Below are 7,608 nucleotides of genomic sequence, written 5' to 3'. Positions count from 1 at the left end.
TGAAAATACAGGCTCATTAATGTATGAAGTTGCAAACTAAATCCTTATGCAACTCTTTCAGGTAAACCAATTTATGTTAATTGAAAAATAAGCAACCACTCAAACATACAAGGAGACAAAACCCAGTCCAATGTTGAACAGTTTGTGTTACATTTCACATCAGGAGCCCAAGTCTCAGCTCTTTGTACAAAGTCAGAAGCCATCATTCCCTACAGGTCAGGGGTCTGCTTATATAAATACAAGTACTAAACACAATAAGCTTGATCCCATAGTCAGTTTAGTCACTCTCCCCCAGGGTGTGCTTGTCAAACAGATACTCTCCCAGTCTCTTCAGGTTGGTGATGTGATCTCCAAGCATCTTGACTTGTTCATCCAAGTAGTGGGTCTCCAGGAAGTCACACAACTGAAAGAGGGAAACTAGTTACATCCAGCAGCAAATATCAAAGGAATGCTAGCTTCCCCCTTCAGAGTTTGGATTTTAATCCCCATGAACTGGAGGATAGTCAATTGATGCAATTACTGCATCATTAGATTAAACTTACTGCACAATAGGTGCTCAGATCCTGGGATCACTTCACTGCAACACATTTCCTAGTTACTGTCCACAGTCAGCCAACTTCCCCCATTCCCTGCACACTGCTCCCCAAAGAGAAAAAAAAAGGGAGCGAGACACCAACACAAAGCTATTGGGCATGGAGATCTTTAACTATGCCTAAGTACAGCAAGGTTCCACAAACTCTTAACATTAAAATCATTAAGAACTTACATGAGGGTCTGTCCTCTCAGGAGAGTTTGTGCAGATCCAGCAGACTCTGGTTCACATTCTTCATCTGCAGAGCTCTCTGCATCACCTCCAGACCATTGCTCCACTCATCCTGCTCTGGTATCTAGAAAGAAAATTACAACAGTTCACTTACACTGGATTAAACAAACATGAGAAAGTATTCAATGAAATTAGGGGTGCAATCAAAAATCTATATTACCATGAACCAATGTGATCACCTAAGCCATCATAATTACTGGAGATAAATTGAGGGGGAATTTAAAAAGGGAAAGCAAGGCAAGTGCAAGGGGAGAAAGGAATAGAACGATATGTTGACAGGGTGACATGAAGCAAGGTGGGAGGAGGCTTGTTGGAGTATAAACACTGGCAAAGACCAGCTTGATCAAATGACTTGTTTATGCTGCATATTGTTTGGTCCCAATCAGTCTAAGTGGAGCCAGACATGCAGCCACACGTTTATTAAATCTAGCCTTGATGTCCGCTAAGATGATCCATCCTCCTCGCTGATTCTGGAATTCCATCAGTTTCTCAGCATGTTAACGTTCCTCATGTGACTGCTCCTTGAAGAACTCAGCAAAGTGACACAGGGCAACATCATCCCGGTCAAAGTAGAAGGACTGCGGAGATACAAGAGTATTTGGGTATTGCATGGCAGACCCTTCATCATGGGCCTTGCAGTCGAAACTACCTACTTAACTAACCTGGTAGAGATAGTGGATAAGTTCACAATTAACAATCTGGAAACTTAATGATTTGCAAAAGAACTAGTGGAATTTTTTAATTTTTTTTAATTTTAAATGCATGCATGACATGAAAGGGTGGCAGAATCAGAATAAAACAGCATTCAAAACAAAATTGGATAAATACTGGACAGGGTTATGGGAACACGCAGGGAGTGGATGAGTTGGATCACTCCACCCAACATTCAGCGAGGCACAATGGACTGAATGGCCTCCTGTGCTGCATTATTCCATGATCACCAATTCAGCTTTAATTTGAGCATGTTCAAAACTGGAACCTTAATCTTGGCACCCAATATTTCATAGTTCTGGAAATTAGTCAAAGAACTTCAACAAGATTTATACCCTGGTCACCAGAAAATCAGTCTTATTGTTTATTAACCCAGCTATATTTTCTACAGGCTAGTTAAAGGGGAATTATTAGAACTCTAATCAGACCCTTAAGGAGATGTGGTCATAGGCCCAGTTTTACTGACTATATTCATCCCAAGGAAACAAATCTACCACAAGCAGCTTTAATTTGGCAACTTCAACACAAGACGAGGCATTTCAGAGGAGAACCAGATACCAAGGAATAGAAATTCAGAACCCCTCAGAATGTGAGGTGCTTGGTGATTGTCACAGGGGAGGAAGGCAGAAGTGTTGAGTTCCACTGAGTAGGGACACGATTGCTGAAGGCTTTAAAACTAATAAAACAAAAGCAAGTTAAAGAAAAGACGGACGGGTACAAACTGGTATTAAAATGACAAATGTACAAGAACACTAGGAAAATGAGTAAGTCATTCAGCCCTTCAATCCTGCTCCACATTCAGTTTCATTATAGCTCATCTGTAGCTTAATTCCATTTACCTTTATCCAACAAAAACCTCAGCTTTAGTCCATGAAAGTCTATGGAGTGATTTAGAATGAGAATATGAATTCAATGCATTGTGCAGAATGTATTCCAAATAAATTTCAACAACTAGTCCACAAGAGCCCAGGAAAATGAAACACTAGAATTCAAGACACTCAGAATATGATTCAACTACTGAAATGAAACAGAGAGACAGCTTGTTAAAGAATGCACAAGATAAATTGTATTGCATCAAAACCAAATTCACTATGCATAGATTGAGGAGCGAGGGGCGGGGTGGGGGGGGGAATTAGGTGGGCAGAATACAGCACAGAATTTCCATTTTGAAGTGGTCAAAAATACAAAACTCACCATAGAGAGATAAACATAGGAGGAATAGAGCTCCATGTTGATCTGCTTGTTGACAGCAGCCTCACAGTCCTGGTGGTAGTTCTGATGCACTTCAGAAGCCATCTTTAATCCTTTTTACAAACCTAAACGTTGTTGAAGTAACAAACTAAGATTAAGCTAATCGCAAACTCCTGTATTTATACTGCTGGATAATCCAGGGCGTGGTAGCCGAGAGGATGGGTGACAGTCCTCATTATCCAATCAGAAGTTGCTGCCTCTCAGAGCACCATTCAACTAAGGGAGGAGGGGCATGGACTCCCAGAGTCAGTCATCCCTTTGAAGAATGAGCATCATTGGCTGACAACTCAATGAGGATCTCAATTGTCCTAACTTTCCTCAAATACAGTTCAGATATCCAGAATCACAGGTTTAATTGAATCCTCGACTCTTTAGGATAATCAAATCATAGAATCATAGAATGGTTACAGCAGGGAAGAAGGCCATTCAGCCCAGCGAGCCCATGCTGACTCGCAGCTAGGCCCACTCCCGTAATTGGGATGATTAAATCAGGTATCGGAAACATTTAAACCATAAGTGCCCTATTTATAAGGGCGAATAAACAATAAGTTCCAAATTCTGACAAAACTAACATAAAAACCTTTCAAATTATAATTTAGTTCCCTGTATCAACGCTGCACTTCTGTCCCTCTGATGCCCACTGGTCACGGAAAGCCTCAATATACCAGCAGACACCGCATGCTCCCTCTCCAGGGACACCCGGCCATGGACATAGCCGCAGAAGAGAGGCAGGCAGAAGGAGAGAACAACCCATCGACTACTCTGCCTGGACCAGTCAATAGCCACCTTGACATCCTCTGTTGTTTGTGAGTCAGTGTCTTTTCAATAGTTCTGAATGGTTCTGTGGGTTGGTCATTTGCCGGTATCTGTGGGTTTGATGCAACATCCAAACAGATCAGTGAGTCTGCAAAGCAACTGACAGTGGGTCAGGTTAAAGGAAAGTGATTGTGATGAATGTGTCCATCACAAGTGCTCAGATAATGCATCACCTCCAAGTTTATTTAGCACCTGTACACACATCAGCTGGGATATGGAGGGGACAATGGGATGTTCAGTTCATGATTTGTTACCATGAAATTGTAGAAGCAATGAGATAGATTGCAGTCCAAAAAGAAAGACTGGCATTTATATAAGCCTTCATGATCTCAGGATGTCCCAAAGTGTTTTACAGCCAATGAAGTACTTTTTGAAGTGCAGTCACTGTTGTAAGAAACATGGCAGCCAATTTGCAATCAGAAAAGTCCCACAAACAGCAATGTGATCATGAACACAAAATCTGTTTTCAGTGATGTTGGTTGAGGAATAAATATTGGCCAGGATATCTGGGATAACTCCCCTGCTCTTCTTTGATATAGTGCCATGGGACCATGGGATCTTTTCTGTCTACCTGAGAGGGCAGACGAAGCCTCGGTTTAATATCTCATCCAAAAGATGGCATCTCCAACAGTGCAGCACTCCCTCATTACTGCATTGTATTGACAGCCGAGATTTTGTGCTCAGTTCTCTGGAGTGGAGATTGAACCCATAATCTTCTGACTCAGAGACAAGAGTGCTACCCACTGAGTCCATCTGACTGATCCGTGATGCTAAAAGCTCTCAGTCAGCCAGTTCACCAATATATAGCTCAATCATGTGTAAAATCACCATGTTTTCTGCCTCCGGTCTCCCCAGACTCATCTCCCGTGTTGAGTTTATAAGAACATAATAAGAACATAAGAATTAGGAACAGGAGTAGGCCATCTAGCCCCTCGAGCCTGCTCCGACATTCAACAAGATCATGGCTGATCTGGCCGTGGACTCAGCTTCACTTACCTGCCTGCTCCCCATAAGCCTTAATTCCCTTATTGGTTAAAAATCTATCTATCTGTGATTTGAATACATTCAATGAGCTAGCCTCAACTCCCTCCTTGGGCAGAGAATTCCAGTTTTAAATTGGCACCCCCATATTTTGAGGCTGTGACTCCTAGTTCTAGTCTCCCCAACCAGTGGAAATAACCTCTCTGCCTCCATCTTGTCTATCCCTGTCATTATTTTAAATGTTTCTATAAGATCACCCCTCATCCTTCTGAACTCCAACGAGTAAAGACCCAGTCTACTCAATCTATCATCATAAGGTAACCCCCTCATCTCCAGTATCAGCCCAGTGAATCGTATCCCCTCCAAAGCTAGTATATCCTTCCTTAAGTAAGGTGATCAATACTACACACAGTGCTCCAGGTGCGGCCTCACCAATACCCTGTACAGTTGCAGCAGGACCTCCCTGCTTTTGTACTCCATCCCTCTCATAATGAAGGTCAACATTCCATTCGCCTTCCTGATTATCTGCTGTACCTGCAAACTAATTTTTTGAGATTTATGCACAAGGACCCCCAAGTTCCTCTGCACCGCAGCATGTTGTAATTTCTCCCCATTCAAATAATATTCCCTTTTACTGTTATTTTTTTCCAAGATGGATGACCTCACATTTTCTGACATTGTATTCCATCTGCCAAACTTTAGCCCATTCGCTTAACCTATGTAAATCTCGTGGCAGCCTCTGTGTCCTCTACACAACCCGCTTTCCCACTAATCTTTGTGTCATCTGCAAATCTTGTTACACTACACTCTGTCCCCTCTTCCAGGTCATCTATGTATATTGCAAACTGTTGTGGTCCCAGAACCGATCCCTGTGGCACACCACTAACCACCGATTTCCAACCCGAAAAGGACCCATTTATCCCGACTCTCTGCTTTCTGTTAGCCAGCCAATTCTCGATCCATGCTAATACATTTCCTCTGACTCCGCGTACTTTTATCTTCTGCAGTAACCTTTTGTGTGGCACCTTATCCTTATCAAATGCCTTTTGGAAATCTAAATACACCACATCGATCGGTACACCGCTATCCACCATGCTCATTATATCCTCAAAGAATTCCAGTAAATTAGTTAAACATGATTTCCCCTTCATGAATCCATGTTGCGTCTGCTTGATTGCACTATTCCTATCTAGATGTCCCGCTATTTCTTCCTTAATGTTAGCTTCAAGCATTTTCCCCACTACAGATGTTAAACTAACCGGCCTATAGTTACCTGCCTTTTGTCTGCCCCCTTTTTTAAATAGAGGTATTACATTAGGTGCTTTCCAATCCACTGGTACCTCCCCAGAGTCCAGAGAATTTTGGTAGATTATAATGAATTCATCTGCTATAACTTCCGCCATCTCTTTTAATACCCTGGTAGGCATTTCATCAGGACCAGGGGACTTGTCTACCTTGAGTCCTATTAGCCTGTCCAGCACTACTCCCCTAGTGATAGTGATTATCTCAAGGTCCTCCCTTCCCACATTCCCGTGACCAGCAATTTTTGGCATGGCTTTTGTGTCTTCCACTGTGATGACCGAAGCAATATAATTGTTTAATGTGGAAATGGCTGAGAACTTATTAAATCCCCCTTCTCATCTTCTAAGGGACCAACATTTACTTTAGTCACTCTTTTCCATTTTATATATCGGTAAAAGGGTTCACTATCTATTTTTATGTTTTGCGCAAGTTTACTTTCGTAATCTATCTTTCCTTTCTTTATTGCTTTCTTATTCATTCTTTGCTGTCGTTTAAAATTTTCCCAATCTTCTAGTTTCCCACTAACCTTGGCCACCTTATATGCATTGGTTTTTAATTTGATACTCTCCTTTATTTCCTTGGTTATCCACGGCTGGTTATCCCTTCTCTTACCGCCCTTCTTTTTCACTGGAATATATTTTTGTTGAGCACTATGAAAGAGCTCCTTAAAAGTCCTCCACTGTTCCTCAACTGTGCCACCGTTTAGTGTTTCCAGTGAGCCAACTTTAGCCAACTCTGCCCTCATCCAACTGTAGTCCCCCTTGTTTAAGCATAGTATGCTCGTTTGAGACACTACTTCCTCACCCTCAATCTGTATTACAAATTCAACCATACTGTGATCACTCATTCCGAGAGGATCTTTTACTAGGAGATCGTTTATTATTCCTGTCTCATTACACAGGACCAGATCTAAGATAGCTTGCTCCCTTATAGGTTCTGTAACATACTGTTGCAAGAAACAATCCCGCATACATTCTATGAATTCCTCCTCAAGGCTACCCCGTGCGATTTGATTTTCCCACTGTTGATTTCCCTATCCTAGTCTCATTCTCTTGCATTTTCCCACATTAAATGGCATTTTCCACCAGCAGCCCACCTATCCAAGTCCCTTTATATTGGGTTTGCCTCACCCCTATTATTAGATTCATGCAAACTTGAAATGATGGTTAACTGAGTGTGTTTTCTTCAATGTTTTAAATATCTGAGGAAGCACCGAATGGTCCTGCAAAAGGACATAGACAGGTTAAGTGAGTGGGCAAAAATTTGCAGATCGAGTATAATGTTGGAAAGTGTGAAGTTTTGCACTTTGGTAGAAAAAAAAAATCGAAGACCAACTTATTATTTAAATAGAGAAAAATTGCATAGTGGTGCAGTACAGCAGGGCCTGGTGGTACTTGTGCATGAAACACAAAAGGATGAACAGGATCCCAAGAAAGAATGCAAAAGGCAGGAGGCAACAGAGCAGAATAGCACTGGGCTAAGTGTAAACCACAAGGTGATAGGAAGGTGCAATATGTATGAATATAAAGGGGCTGCAGGAATGGTCAAAACTAAAAATCATGGTTTAAAAACTAGTATTAAAACACTCTACCTAAACGCATGCAGCATTCGAAATAAAGTAAATGAGTTGACGGCACAAATCATTACAAATGGGTATGATTTAGTGGCCATTACAGAAGCGTGATTGCAGGGGGGCCAAGACTGGGAATTAAACATACAGGGGT

The 7,608-nt window shown here is 41.7% G+C and overlaps 1 pseudogene; it reads right to left on the bottom strand.

Moving 5' to 3' along the window:
- Nucleotides 1-277: 277 nt before the first annotated feature.
- LOC139262523 (ferritin heavy chain-like) lies at nt 278-2,830 on the bottom strand (annotated as a pseudogene).
- Nucleotides 2,831-7,608: the final 4,778 nt, after the last annotated feature.

This window comes from Pristiophorus japonicus, chromosome 4 (assembly GCF_044704955.1).
Source record: "Pristiophorus japonicus isolate sPriJap1 chromosome 4, sPriJap1.hap1, whole genome shotgun sequence".
Lineage (NCBI taxonomy): Eukaryota > Metazoa > Chordata > Chondrichthyes > Pristiophoridae > Pristiophorus > Pristiophorus japonicus.
This window is presented reverse-complemented; position numbering and strand designations above follow the sequence as displayed.